We start from the raw sequence: 15,494 nt of genomic DNA, 5'->3' as shown, positions 1-15,494 counted from the left end.
TTTAGGAAAATACTATCTTATAATTGACATACTTTTTTCTACTTAAAAGGACACAAACTTATCAATTTTCTTCAACCGTGCCAGTTTACAACAAGGAGCAACTTGCTCCTCAACAACCAACGTCAAACAATAATCGGATCACAGAAGGGAAGGAATGAAGATGTTCCAGGACCAAATAAAAGAAACATGGAATTGCTTGTTTTGAGAGCAAAGGACAGGAACGTTCAAAGAAAGCAGCAACTTGCAACAATCTGGTAAGAAGCTTTGGGAGAAAGTTGGCCGCCATTAGCCAATCTGCTCCAAACACTCTCAATTGAAGGCAACAGACAATGATGGGAGCTGGTTTATGTAAATAACATCATCGTTATTCCTGAACTGCACCACTCAATGCTGAAAGTAAGGGGTTGCATGTCTGAATGCTCACCCATGACATGGAGACAGGAAACTGTCCTAGGATGCAGAAAACTGTGTCAGAAAAGGGCTTTGCATAGCCCCTTCTAAGACATGCTGTTTTTATTCAAGAAGTTTGTTGCGGGAAATGAACTCAGGGATTCACAGATTTTGAATGGTCACCACAGATAAGACCTGGTTCTTCCTGCAGACTGGGGCCTTGTCTCCAATGTCACGGAAAGCTTCAGAGTGTCTTCAAAGCATGGTGCGACATGGCCCAGACCAAATTACCCTCATAGGAAGTGGTCACATGCCTGCATAAGGTTATTTTTCCCCCCAACCAAGCCCAACAGGCATTCTCCAGGGTCTCAGGAAGAGGTCTTTCAAATTATCTGATTCTTTAACTGGAAAAGACAGGAATTGGTTTTCTGCATGCAAAAGAGGTGCTCTACCCATGAGCTGTCTACCTCCTCACCCTTGTGTGCCCGTCTCCCATCCAGGCACAGACCAACTCCAGACCTGCTTAGCTGTGTTATGGCTGCTCCTTTATGTGACTTCAGGCTCTGCTGATTCTATGAACTGGTCCTAATAAAAGGCTTATGGCCATAATAAACGGGTCAGGTAGGAAAGGAAAGAAAAAAGACAACCAGAGAAGCATAAAAGTGTTTTACAGTTTTTAAGAAACTAAAATGGAAGGTAATGCCAAAAAGGCAATAACGGTTTAATGATTGTTACTTCAGTTTTATGCAAAGCTGTTGAAAACAAAATCTTTCACGGCATGCAACAATTACAAGACCAGACGATTCTTTTAAAAAGATTTTATAGGAAAATAGAGCCTTTAGCTCAGTGAACAGAGTTCCTATGTTAAACCTCGGCATTTGCAATTGAAAGATATCGGCTAACAGGGCCAGGAAAGACCTGGACTGTATTTGCGACACAAGATCTTGAAAAGCTCACTGGTCTCCAAGTGGTGGGTCGATTCTCAAACTTGAGTCTCTGGCCATTGTTGAACTACAACTCCCATGATCCCTAGCTAGCAGGACAAGTGGTCAGGGATGATGAGAGTTGTAGTTGAACAACAGCCAGAGCCAGAGCCAAGTTTGAGAACCACTGCGATTAATGGTTCACCACCTGACCTATCTCGACCTACGGTCAGTTGCAGCAACAATACAATCGCCATACAAAGATATGGTAACAAACAAAGGCCAAATGCGCCCTTCAGCTAAAGGCTGGCCTGGGGTCCAAAAATGTTGAGATATTTCCAGTGCAGACAAGACTTGGGGCAAGATTTGGGGCAAGGGTCCTCTCCTGGTGTAAGGAAAGAGCCTTATTATGTTCCAACCTGCAAGGTGACATTTGCAAAGCACGACGATTCATCTCTGCAGCAAAGCACATAGTTCTCCCCAAGATGTTCAATAACTTTCATTCATCTGTAATGGCCTTTATAAACAGCAAGTATTTTGAGGACCGCAAACTATCCATCATGTTTGTTCTACGTGCTGTTATTTACCTCAAACTCTTTGGCATAAGCAAGTTTAGGAACACATTTACTCTGAAACGCAAACCAGCTTTGAGTATAGCTGGGCAGGCTGCTCCGAAGAGTCTTATCAAAGGAATAGCAACATGTACAGCCTATTAGCGAAGGGATATTTTAGAAGGTCTTGGTGGAATGGTCTTAATTACCCAAAGCTGGGAGGCAGCAGGGACTCCAGATGTTCCTTTATTTTAGCCGTCTTTCTCATTCAGTAACTTCAAAGGCCCACCAAACACAAAGGACATCCTGATTTTCAAAGCAGTGCTGGAACACAATGTCCCTCTGCGATGCAATCCTACACCCAGCTCCCCTGAAAGAAGTCCCACCCAGTTCAATGGGACCTACTCTCAGGTAAGTGTGCAGTGGCCTACAAGGGCCTTCGCTCTTCAAATGCAGACCTAACGTTGCTCATGGATTCCTTTGAGAGTGCCAGGGCAAAGGGAGGGGGGCAGTGGATCACTTGATTGCCGGCATGGAAAGCATGAGATCACATCCTAAAAGCAAAAGAAAATAGCCGAAGCCCTCACGGCAAGAGCTCAAACTGCACAATCCAGGAGATTTCAGCAAACAAAAGGCGGAAGGAAGGGTGGAGCGGCGCCACACAAGCACACAGAAGTTTGCCACAGAAAGAGCCCTGTGAGGAAGTGCTGTTACATGCGCCGTTGTCTCAAGAAGAAATCAACCGTCTAGTTAGTTTCCTTCTCCCACTAGACACCCAGGGGAAAATGTGCACCCTGATAACCTGAGGAGGAGGCCAGAAATGCCTCTCTTACGATGAGAGAGGCACATTACACGCACCACCAGAAGGTATGGATGCATCACAGGCGAGAGAGTGCGCAAGCCCCTTGCTCCAGGGCAGTTTTATTGACTGGAACAGAAATCCCTGGGAATAAAGAGGCTGTAGATGACATCTATGGCAGTAAAATGAAACAGAGCTGTCTACAATATCTGCTTTCTGTAGGTCGTTCTGTGAATTTTACAGAATTGAAAAGAGTAACTCTTGAGCACATTTCTCCTGCTTAGCATGATATCGTGGAAGTGGAAGGGGCAGAAATCTGCCTGTGACAAACCTCACTCTTCATTCTGCTTGATGCTGACAGCACGGGGCCTGGCTGCTCCTGGAAGGTTCAAAGATCTCACTGCCCTAATTAGTAGCCATGAAATAATTTATGAGTACCAACTTAAAGTCAGACATCCTTATCCTATGGAAGGAGAGTATCTTAATACATGTAAGAAACAGCAAATTATTAGTATGGATTCGCCCTAGGTGATAAAGCGACCTGTGCACATATAGCATGTCGAAATAGAAAAATACTTATAGATAACAAGTGACGGAAAACCAAATTATTCCTCTATACATTTACACAGCCCACCCATGCAACTGCTGACTCAGTCCACTCAATTTTTCAAAATGCACAAATCAGTCTAAAAGGTCCTTTTAAATTTCAGTTGAACTAGGCCATTCCCCAACAATATGGCCTAGTCAGAACTTGCTGATTACAAAAACAAACACATAAATGGAAGAAGAGAAATTCAAATGGTTTCAGTAGACAGCACTAGAAAATACAACTGATGTTTTGGGACTCTTCCCCCTCCCCAGTAGTGGAAAAGAAATAAAGAAAAATAATTACAATTGTGGGTGAAGTTCTGATACACTCACAGGACAATATCCAGCCAAAGAGTAATTGAGTTCAGCATATTCTTTAATCTCTCCCACTAAAAAACGGGGGGTGAAGTGTTTAACTTTACCCAGACTATACCTTTAAATTGCATACTTCAGATGTTTTAAATACACACCAAAAAACCATAGAAGTGCAAAAGCAACTTAAGTAAAAATATATAGCACAAAACCCTGTAACTGATAAAAAACGGTGGTTATCAAAACTCTCTTTGGAGGGAGTCACTATTGGAATGAAAGTTTAGCTTTTAGTCAGAAATATCATAAGTAATTGCTGGTACTGCAAACTCAACTAGATGAATGCATCTGATTTTTGTTTTCAATGCCAGCTCTTGCATGAAGTCCTGCTGGTACCCTTCACCTGCCTCTCGCTGCCCAGTCACTCAATTCCATACAGAGCCCGGCTGCAGCAGAATAAAACTATACTATTATTAGTTGCAAATTTTTTGTTGTGATTGAGTAAGTGACATTTCTCTTTATTTGCTGAAAGATGAGTGTCACATGCAGTTCATGAACTTACAGAACTTTCCATCATAATCAAGATTGTGTGTGTGTGTGTATAATAGATATATATACACACATAGTAAACTGGAGATTTTTTTATATGGTGTGCAGAGTGCACTTTAGAGCGTACGAAAGTGCAGGGCCCTGGGCCAAGCAGCTAGCAGTGAAATTCAAATAATACTTGGGGGCAGGGGGAGAATGGATGGGCACACGGGGCCTGGCCCAAAGGCTTCACAGGAAAGGAGGGCCTCAAAGAAAACAGAAGTTGGCACCAAGCAAGTGTTTTGGAAGGCTATTGAAAGCAGCCTCTTTTGAAGGAGCAGGAGATTTTCAGAAGATGGAGCGGGAAGCTTTTAACTAATGATACAGAGGAATCGACGCATGATGCTTGCTCCCACTGAGGGTTGCACTGCAAATTCCACTGAGTTCAATGGGGTTTGCTTCCAAGTAAAAAGCTCTCTCATATATGTGTGTGTTTTACTGTTTATTTTAAACCTGGGTTTAAACATTTTGCTGAAATTGTTTTGTGCGTTAATTCTAAACATGTATGGATTTTATAACTGAGGTCATGCTTGCAAGACACCTGGAAGCCATTCTGGCCTGTAAGCAGCATAAAAATCAAGCACCACCAACGTTTATACACAGGGCTGGGCTTACCTGGGCAAGACTCAGTTGACAAGAAATAAGGTAAGGGGGGGGGGGTGTCAAGTGCTCAGCTCCTTATCCACCCGCTTGCAAATCTCCCTTAGGCATTTTGTCCTCGCTTAAGGTGCCATATTACAAGAGTCTGTCCCTGAGCAATTTCCCAACCACAACTCAGCGGCATTTCCCTCTCCAGTTTCTAGCTAGCCTGGTAAGGCGGTTATCGTCTTGACCCGCATCAGGCCGCGATCGTTTCACACGTGCGGGTCGGGGAAGTCAGGTGCAGAGGCGCGCAAAAGGGGAAAGCCCCTGGAGCGACTGGCTGGTGGAAGGGTCGAGAGGAGGAAGAAGAGGGGCGAGAGAGCAGCCCCCTCGCCGGCAGCCCCAAGCCGCGGATCTAGGGCAACGCCGCCCCCCGGAGGCGCGCGCTGCGCCATCCTCCCCTTGCGCCCCCGGCAAGCGCCCCACGCGCGGGCAGCGGCTGCCGAGCGAGCACGCGGGGGGGGGAAGGCGCGCTTCCTCCCCAACTGCAGCAACGTCCTCCCTCCGCCCCCCTTCTCGCCCTAGGGCGCCTGTCTCCAGGCGCTGCCCGGGTCTCTCGCCCAGGCGGAACAGATACCCACCCCCCAAACAGCACGCACCTTCCCCCCCCCCCGTTTGGCTGCTGCGCGGACGCCTCCATCGCCCTCCCCGGGGACAAACGGCAGCTCCGGAGCAGCCGCCCGCCCCCGCCCCAGGCGTGCCAGAAACGAGGAAGGGGAGGCCACCTGCGGCCACCCATCCCGGGGAGAGGAGCAGCACTCCGGACGCCCCCTTCCTCTGCTCTTTAAGTCTTCCCTGCGGGCGGCCACCCACCCCGCGCCCACTTCTTTGCAGGATCAGCTCCCCTGCCCAGTGGCGTAGCGTGGGTTGTCAGCACCCGGGGCAAGGCAAGTAATTTGCGCCCACTAACCGGTGGATTTGCGCCCCCTAACCCAAACTCCCAGATGTTGCACCCGGTGCGGCCGGCCCCACCTGCACCCCCCACGCTACGCCACTGCCCCTGCCTTCCCCCCCCGGCAAAGGGGTCGCATTTCCCACGCGCGCCTCCCCCAGCCCCTGCAGCGCAGGTAGCGCGCGTCAGGTCCCCACGGCGGCGAGAAGGGTCCACCCCCGGCACCCACCACCCCAGCCAACTCCGCGGGACTTGCTCGGCAGCCTCCCCGCAAAAGAAACCCGCAGCAGCCCGCGCCCCCGGGCAAGCGCCCGTCCCCGGAGTCTTGCCAGCCCGCCCTGCCCGCAATCCTAGCCGTGAAGCCCAGCAAGCAGCCCGGGGATCCCGGAGCGGAGGAGGAAGTTGGCTGCGCTGCCGCAGAGGCTGGAGGGGCGCCGCGCTCGGCGGGGGCTCCGCCGGGCAGCGCCTCCTGCGCCGGGGAAGTTGGCCTCTCTTACCGCGGCTTGTTTGGGTGCTTCTCTTTGCGCCTCTCTCTTTCTCTTTCTATCCCATCCTCAGACTCCAACGCGCGCAGCTCACCCCGCGCAGAAGCCTCGCCGCCGCCGCTCGCACTTCCTCTTCCTTCCTCCTGCTGGCCGGAGACGCGATTTGCATCTGCAAAGAAGCCTCCCCCAAGATGAGCTCTTAAAAACTCAGCGTTTCTTTGGAGACGGAGAGTTGCTGCTGCTGCTTTTCGCCGTGCATCCGCCTTCGGTCTTCACGGATTTAAAGCGCTGATCCGGCGCGATCCTAAAGGCAGGTTCCTTCGAAGTGCCGAGGGCTTTGCGCAACGACGCGGTTCCAACTTGCCAGGCCTTGGCGAGAAGAGAGCGGCGCGTAACGGTTCGGCTCGGCGATCGGAAGGCACCTTAAAAAATAAAACCAAAGCAACGCGCCCTTTTGAGTGTGTTTTGCTGAAAAATGCTTCTGCAAGCCGGAAGAGTGTCGCGCAGGCAGGAGCCGCTTCCCATTAGACTTTGGAGGGTGGCTGGGGGGGGGGGATTTGCGGGCAGCGACTGCCCAAAACACGCGCTGCGCTTACGTGGGATTGACCCAAGATAACACTTGCATTTTGGAGGAGCGTGCAAGCGCAGCTCAGCAGCAGCGCGGATCCTTAGCAAGCGAGGGCGGCAGTGAGCACATTACGTCGCATATATAGAATTGTGGACCCCGAGGGGATATGTATTTATATACCTCCAGTTTCAAATTTGTTTGCAACCAGCCATCGCTGTAGTTGAGCCTTGAAAAGCGTGCTTTGCCCCTCGTAGCAAGTGATGGGTGTTTATCTCCATGCTGTGAAAAGCTTCAGCTGCTGTTTTACTACACTTTAAGCTGTTCTTGAAAGGCGCAGGCGGAACTCTGGCCATTTCTTTTTGAGGCAGCTCCAGTTCAGTTTTCAGGAACTCCATAGTTCACACGTACATGAGACCGAGTGTGAAAGGCGAGAGTAGGCAAGTGCGTAGATGTAGTAGAGATTGCTCAGTGAAATAAATGAATAAAATTAAGTCAGATGAACGCACATACCTCCCAAACACATCTATGGTATACAGTGGTACCTCAGGTTACAGACGCTTCAGGTTACAGACTCCGCTTACCCAGAAATAGTACCTCAGGTTAAGAACTTTGCTTCAGGATGAGAACAGAAATCGTGGCGCGGCGGCAGCAGGAGGCCTTATTAGCTAAAGTGGTACCTCAGGTTAAGAACAGTTTCAGGGCTCTTGTAAAAATGTTTAAAGAACTAGGTAAAAAGGTAATGGTTATGAGAAGTTAGTAAAAATAAGATTTAAGTTTTAAGCTTTAAGGTTGTTTTTATAAGACAAGATGATAATAGAGTAAGGTAACGTAATGACAGAATATTATGAATTATGGAAAGGATTTGCTGTGACAACTATTAATCAAGATACAAGAGATGGGAGGAGGAGGAGGAGGTCATGGAAAGAAGGTAATGAAAATGGAGAATTTGAAAGTGATGGTTTTATTTTTTATTTTTGTGTTTTTGTTTTTTTGTAATTTTGTTTTTTTCTGTGTAATTTTAAAAATTGTTTCAATAAATATCATTTTTTTTTAAAAAAAAGAACAGTTTCAGGTTAAGAACGAACCTCTGGAACGAATTAAGTTCTTAACCTGAGGTACCACTGTGCTAAGGAAGCTTATTCTCCAGGTGTCAGTTGTTTTGTGACCCAAAGACCACCATCCACACACCAGAGGCGTTAGCAGGATTGGGGGAACCCGAGCTTTGCAGGAAAGTGCCCTAAGGACAGAACTCTGAATCCGCACACTCCATTGCTGTGGAATGGAATGGAGTCCTGTAAATCCTGAAAAGAAGGCATGGCTGAGTGGAAGGTCTCTCGTCCAGGCACTGAACAGGCCTAGACCTCACAAAGACCTGGCTGGCTGGTGCCCACTGGGGTTGGCAGAGCAGAAGGCAGGGAGGCCAACAGGCGGGCAGAATCAGATCATCCTAGTCTTGGCCCCTTCCTCCCTGCTGAGTCCTGCAATGAGGACACTGAGACTAGGGTAGACCAGATATACTGTGCTGTTAGTGAATGGGCTATAAAGTAGTCAGGTTCTGGAGCCAAGTGATTTTAAAATTGTTTTGAACATTTGCCTACTCTTGGGTCCCTTTTTAAGCCCGTGGGATCTGTGTTTTGAGCATTAATCCTGGCCCGCATGCACAAAGGTTGCATGGCGGTTTTACGACGCCCGCTCTCTTGTGCATTTGTTCTCATTTGTTTCCGGGGAGGTTATACAACAGTGAACATTCATCCGGATTTGTTTGCACAGAGATTCTACATTATCCTGTCCATACATCCTGGAGGCCACCTGACAGGGTCTGAAAAACAGTGACTTACTAGTAAAAAAAAAAAAAGACTTGTTCCCATTTGTGCTTCCTCTCCCTCTGGCCCAAGGCACAGATGGAGGAGAGTGCTCCTCAGGCTTGTCCCCTGCCACCACGGTCAGAGAGGGCGACAGCAACAAGGGGAGCTCTGAGGGCCCAGTGATCAACCCCCTGTTTGGGTGTAGACCTTGGCAGAGGCCCAGTGATGCCAGTCCCTGATGCTGGCGCACAGGAGTCACCCAGCAAAATGGGTTGGCAATAGATGCAGGAGACCCAAACCAAAGTACTTTTTTACTCATTCTATCATTAATTTATAACATTCACTGCCACAGAAGTGCTGTGCTGGTTGATGTCTTTAAAAGGGAGGGTGCATCCATCTATCTATCGGCTGCTATTAGGTCTGATGGCTGAATAGACCATCCCTGTTGAGAGAGAATGTGCCCCTGCAGACCAACTGCGGAGGCCTTGCTTGCCTGCACCGTGGCAGCATCTGGTGGCCAGCGATGGGAAAACGATGCTAGACTAAATGGACCCAGCAGGAATCTTCTTAAGTTCTTATGGGTCATGAATTATTAGTTTAAAGACAGCATTTCGGTCTTGATCACTGCTGGTGCAAGAAAGCATAGCAGATAAGCGACTGACTGGGAAGGTTTTGTCGAGCATGTGACAGCCAATCTGTTTGCAGGCTCTAGTCAAAGCACGAGTTACCACATTTAAAGCCCTAAAACAGTTTGGGATCAGAATAGTTAAAGGACCAAAATCCCACAGTTAAAATTATATGAAGAGGTCTATCAACTCAGGCACCTATTTTCTTACATTAATGAAACGCTGGGTACAAATAAGAAGACTTTTATTGTATCAGTGTATTTAAAACAACAACAGAGAAGTAGCCTGTAAAACCAAAACACTATCCAACTGATTAAAAATCTGGAAATTCAGAAAATAAATGCTGGTGCCTGGTATATTCCCATTGATTCCTCTTGAGGGTCATCCAGAATTTTATCTGAAAGACAGGGCAATAGTCCTAAAAACCAATAAACTTACAAGACTGAAAGATTTTCACCAAAAAAATACCAAAATTTTCATCCTATTACTATCATCATTATTATTTGTATACCCCCATCCAAGGGTCACAAGGCAGTTCACAAAATACAAATACAAAATGAGAACACAAAATACATAATAAAATGAAAACAGACCAATAATTCCCCGTCGCCCAAACCCCTTGCCATAAACACATTTTAAAGGCCATAGAAAGAGAAATGTTTTCACCTGGCGGCTAAAGATATATAATGTGGGCACTAGGTGAGGCTGCCTGGGGAGAGCATTGCACAAGAGGGGAGTCACCACAGAAAAGTCCCCTTCTCATGTTGCCAGCCTCCAATGTCTCATGGAAGAGGCACATAAAGAAGGGCCTTAGAAGATGATCACAGAGACCAGGTTGGTTCATATGGGAAGAGGCAGTCCTTGAGATATTGTGATCCTGAGCCTTTGGGGGCTTTATAGGTCAAAACCAGCACTTTGAATTGGGCCCGGAAACTAAATGTTAGCCTGTGCAGTTGGTTCATGCAGAAATTGTATTTTACTCGAGTCAGAATATAAACACACACACAAATCTCCTTTCCATTAGAGGGGATCTGGGGTGGCGGTCTTTCTTCTACATGCATGTTGTGGGAATGTATTAAAGTTTCTGACTTTCTGGGACTATATCTTTAATGAGATCTCTAAACTAGTGTGGGCACAAGCAACAGAAACACCAGTGTATTGAATCTTTTCATTAGGGGGGGGAAAGACCTGCAATGTAAGACTCTCATCGGTTTTTTGTTGACAGCAGCTCCACTTTGATAATCAGGTTTTAGAAAACTCTATGCAGCATAAACTTCCAAAAATGGTTTAATAAGGTGTGGGAAATTGCACTCAAAAATTGACTCAACTCAACTGCTAGAAGTCAAAAAAAGAAATAAACATTTTCAGCTGACTGTTGGGTGTTTCTAATGCAGACAAATATCCCTACAAATGAGCAATCTCTCCTGCAGGATTCTGGAATATATGGCTACATATATATGGCTCATATATTTGGAAAGATGTGTGTCGCTGTCAAATTAACAAGGGATTTTGTTACAGCCAACAACTGCTATCCTTTATGTTAGGGCTATCCAACTTTGCTATAAGATTTCTGTATTTGTAAAACTATTTACTTTTTCTTTTCTACGTTTGAGGCACTGAAATTGGGAGTGATAGTCTATTTTCTGTATTAAGAAAAAAATTAACGAAGAACTATTTAAAAAATGGGAGGGGAGGAATAGTTAAAGGACCATTTGCTGCCATATGTTCCTACTAAGGGCCTTATGGGGAGAGGACCTCTTCCACGTCTCAGCTAAGGTGTGATTGGCACAAACATGCGAAAGGACTTTTCCATTTGTGGCACCCACCTTGCCTCAGCGCATCCATATGCCACCTCCTGAAAATTTATTTGGGCAGGTTTATGACCTGCATCCTCTTGGCTAACTTTGCTTTCTAAATGGAGGTCTTTATCCTAATTCGTATCTGTATTGGATCTGAACGCAGTTCTGTTGTACTGTCTTGTTTTTATATAAGGAGTTGCTTGACAGTTTTTATACAGACCTGTCTTCCTATAGACATAGAAATATAAGGCTGCCGTCACACAGCCTTCATCAGAGGATTTATAGTGCCGCATCACAATCCCAGATTTGCCTTAAATTGGGGTTGGGTAGGGGAACAAAAGAGAAGGCCGGCTGCACAACACCAGTGGCTAAGGCATGGGAGTGAGAGGGGAGGGACAGTGAGAAAAATGGCACTTTTAAACAACAGCAGGGATTTGAATAAAGAAGGGTGGGGAAACAAGGAGGAAAACGGCAGACTTAAACAGCAGAGGATGTTCTTTAATTGAATAAGCCAACTGACAGGCTTGCTCTTAGTGATTCTATTCATCTCAAAGATATGGTGGCATATATCAGCATGGGGTTTGTGTGCAAAGGGGGCTGCAGAATAGGAGAGGGGAGAAGGCATGGAGAGGGGTGATCTGTGTGCAAGAAAGAGTTGAAAAAGTAAGGAGAGTGACTGGGGGAAAGGGAGAGGAAGTGGAAATGGGTTGCATAATGGAGCAGGAAGGCCTGAATGAGAGGGATGCAGAGCAAGGCAAGAGGAGAGGGAAGTGGCTTCCGAAATGGGCTTGGGTGGGGTGTGTGAAAAGAGCTTGGTTTGGGAAGAGGAAAGGGGGGGTACTGTGGGGGGGAGTGTCAGGGGGGGTTGATGAGCAGGGTGAGCAAGAGCAAAGCCCCTAATTTCATATACAGTTCCCCTATATTGCAAATCACTTTGGGATGCATCATGGGAAGTGATTCATAAATGAAATGATTATTATCATCCTCATTATCCTCATTAATAATAACAATAATTTTATACATCCCTCATTGGTTAACTTTATGATTCTAGCTTTGCATTTCTGATGAATTCTAGCTGCCTTGAGTGGCTCAGTTTTGAATGAGAAAGGCAAGTTATAAATATTCCTAATAAATAAATCAATTGCTCTTAGCAGAGCTGCAGTCTCTTGGAGTCAGAGTCAGATTGTTTGTTTGCAGCACAGATATGTACTCAGTTCCCAAAAGCATGCGCCTGCCCTTGCAGATGCCAGGGCTTCTTTCTGCCAAGCGGCTCCAGAACTCACACCATTTCCCTCCCTGCTCCAACAAGCCTTCCCATTCCTTCTTGGAACACAGCTAGGAACCCTTCTCCTTGACACTTTCAGTGCAACTCTGTGCACGAATACTCAGAAGTAAGTCCTCTTGAATTAAATGGAGCAAATCCAGGAAAGTGGCTTTGATTGCAAGTTGGTTTCTATGTTATTACCCCCACCCCACCTTTTAGGTATGAACACTCCACTGTGAGAGCCTCTTGTGGTCTGAAGTGAGACGAAGGATGTTTATCGCTCCAGTGAGGCCCCAGATGTTGCTCTGTTTATACCAGTACATACTTGTCCTTCCCTTCCTTCTGCCATAGCATATTGTTATAAGATGGCGTGTCCCCCCGTGCAACATTCTGTCTTCCGGTCATGTTGTATTTTGCATATTTCGTAGGGGAAGATTATGTTTGTGGCTGGAAAATACCGCCCTCGCCGAAGAAGTGATCAAGGCTGGGAAACTGGCTGGAGTGCAAGCTCTGTGCCAAAATTTAGTTGCTCACGCATCTTTCAAAGAGACTTTAGAAGCGTAGACAATGTGGCCACAGATCATAAGCCAAGGTTTAATCTGAGCAGCACCAGTGCTTTTTTCTGGGGGTACGCACACCCCTAAACATTTCTTGAATTTTTGTACTTCTGTCCATTTACTGTATTTATTTTTCCCAATTCAAAGTATAAAATGGTGATTCTGAGAGTACCCCTAAACATTTTTTTATAAAAAAACACTGAGCAGCACCCTATCGTCCCCTCCCCCTTTCCAAGGGTGCTTGTTGAAGAAGAAGAAGAAGAAGAAGAAGAGGAAGAAGAGTTTGGATTAGATATCCTGCTTTATCACTACCCGAAGGAGTTTCAAAGCAGCCAACATTCTCCTTTCCCTTCCTCCCCCACAACAAACACTCTGTGAGGTGAGTGGGGCTGAGAGACTTCACAGAAGTGTGACTGGCCCAAGGTCACCCAGCAGCTGCATGTGGAGGAGCGGGGAATCGAACCTGGTTCCCCAGACTACGTGACTACCGCTCTTAACCACTACACCACACTGGCTGCGTTTTCTCTGCAGGTTGTGGTCCAAACTGGCTTCCTGGCACTCTGGCATTTCTAACCACAGCCAGACAACCTGAAAGTAAGCAGGTGAATCTTCCCTGCCATCACCACTTGGTGTCAACACCCCAGGAGAAGATTCACCTGCTTACACTTTGTGTCTTAAAGGCAAGGGAACAATGCCAGTTATAAATGGCAACGAGAATGTTAGCTAGCATCTGGATTCCCTCTTTTAACAGGTGTAAATGTCTCTTCAAGTTGATGTCTCAGTGGAATCTACTGTAGTCGACTTGCGCAACTCTGGACCACCAGCCACCCCAAAATAGCTCACCAGCTATGTGTGGCATCCCATCAAGGCTTCAAAAAACTATCCTGTTTTAATGGTCTGCCTAAGGCTGTGAAAATGTGGTTATCAAGCACTCAGTAGTTTGCAGCACAGAGATGATGGGCAGGCCAGCCCTCCTGCAAATGGTCATCATTATCTTCCCTGCATCTACTCTCCTTGCCTGATGAAATGCATCTTTTGTTTGAACCCTTAAATATACATGCTTTGCCGTCGCCTGCCTTTAGCATATGTCATGGCAACGTGAATAGCCAATAACTGATAGCTTTAGTATATGTCTGTGAAAGCTGCCAGAGGCTTTAGTAAAAGCATCGTGTAATGACCAATGATTTATATGTCTGACACTGCGCTCTCATGTTGAAAGGAATTCCTGAGCATAAAATCAGTTTTGTGAATTGGGTCAAACTGAGGATTTTGGCAGTGTGGCTCATGGCACAGAGGTGAGAAAAGCTGGACTTGCCAAAATTCCCTCTTTGGGACACTTTAAAAGTCTTGGGTGTGGGGGCTGCCTGCCTTGGCACCTGGTCATTTTAAATAAAAAAAGGGATATCCTTTTGAAAATCTGATTCCACAATTAGGACTTTGTTAGCCTAAAAGAGTATGTACTGTTTTCTGACTTGAAGAACAGGTATTTCAGAGGAAATGATGAGACCAAATTAAATAGAGTTTTCCCAAATGGGAATTCATGAAAGATTTGTGTTTCCTACTGAAAGGTTTTTAGTTAAAAACCAGATAATACTCCTAGTCTAGTTTTCTGAAGAAAGAAAAATACATTGTCCCAAAGATGAAGTGATTATTCCCCTCAGTGCTTTAATCAAAAGAAGTCCTAATGAACATGTATTATTATGTGTTTATGAGGAAGAACTCTCATCAAACCATTCCATGGCAGATGACAAAATGGCTACTGACCAGTTACCTCATTTTAGTTTGTTGAGTATCTGGCTGAAAATAAATGTACTGTATTCCCCTGCAGCCCCAGTTTTGTCCTCTTTGAGGCAATGGCTGTCATCAATGACACACTTTATTTTTGTTTTAATTGGATAACATAAAAATTATAAATGAGGGGTTGCCAACGTGGTGGGACACAGGTGGCGCTGTAGTCTAAACCTCTGAGCCTCTTGGGCTTGCCAATCAGAAGGTCAGTGGTTCAAATACCCACAACAGTGTGAGCTCCCGTTGCTCGGTCCCAGCTCCTGCCAACCTAGCAGTTTGAAAGCACACCAAAAAGTGCAAGTAGATAAATAGGTACCGCTCCGGCGGGAAGGCACCGTATTTTTTGCTCTATAAGACGCACCAGACCATAAGACGCACCTAGTTTTTGGAGGAGGAAAACAAGAAAAAAAATATTCTGAATCCCAGAAGCCAGAGGGATCGCTGTGCAGGGATCTTGCTGTTCTGGCTTCTGGGATAGCTGCGCAGCCTTCATTTGCTCCATAAGATGATACATTTCCATACATTTCCCCTTACTTTTTAGGAGGGAAAAGGTGCGTCTTATAGAGTGAAAAATACGGTAAATGGCATTTCCGTGCACTGCTCTGGTTTCACCAGAAGCAGCTTAGTCATGCTGGCCACATGACCTGGAAAAACTGTCTGTGGACAAACACCGGCTCCCTCGGCCAGTAAAGCGAGATAAGCGCCGCAACCCCAGAGTCGTTCGCGAGTGGACTTAACTGTCAGGGGTCCTTTACCTTTTTATGATTCCCATCATCCCTCAGCATTGGCCATCTAGGCCAGGGCTGATAGGAGCTGTAGTGCAAAACAACTGGTGGTCAATGGATTATGCTGGCTACCCTTGACTGCCACTGACCCAGCATGAAGGCTCCTAATTTTAAGCAGACAGAAGTAGCAAACAT

At 46.3% G+C, this 15,494-nt stretch overlaps 1 protein-coding gene across 2 annotated transcripts in view; it reads right to left on the bottom strand.

Moving 5' to 3' along the window:
- ELMO1 (engulfment and cell motility 1) overlaps window positions 1–6,780 on the bottom strand; it is a 334,285-nt gene extending 327,505 nt beyond the window's left edge. The window contains exon 1 of one of the 2 annotated variants that reach the window (XM_082192827.1): window positions 6,180–6,780. The gene's annotated coding sequence lies outside the window, so the exon portion shown is untranslated. The remainder of the gene's footprint in view (window positions 1–6,179) is intronic. The other variant, XM_082192825.1, reaches the window with a different exon arrangement.
- Window positions 6,781–15,494: the final 8,714 nt, after the last annotated feature.

Source organism: Podarcis vaucheri (assembly GCF_965113315.1).
Source record: "Podarcis vaucheri genome assembly, chromosome: 12".
NCBI lineage: Eukaryota > Metazoa > Chordata > Lepidosauria > Squamata > Lacertidae > Podarcis > Podarcis vaucheri.
This window is presented reverse-complemented; position numbering and strand designations above follow the sequence as displayed.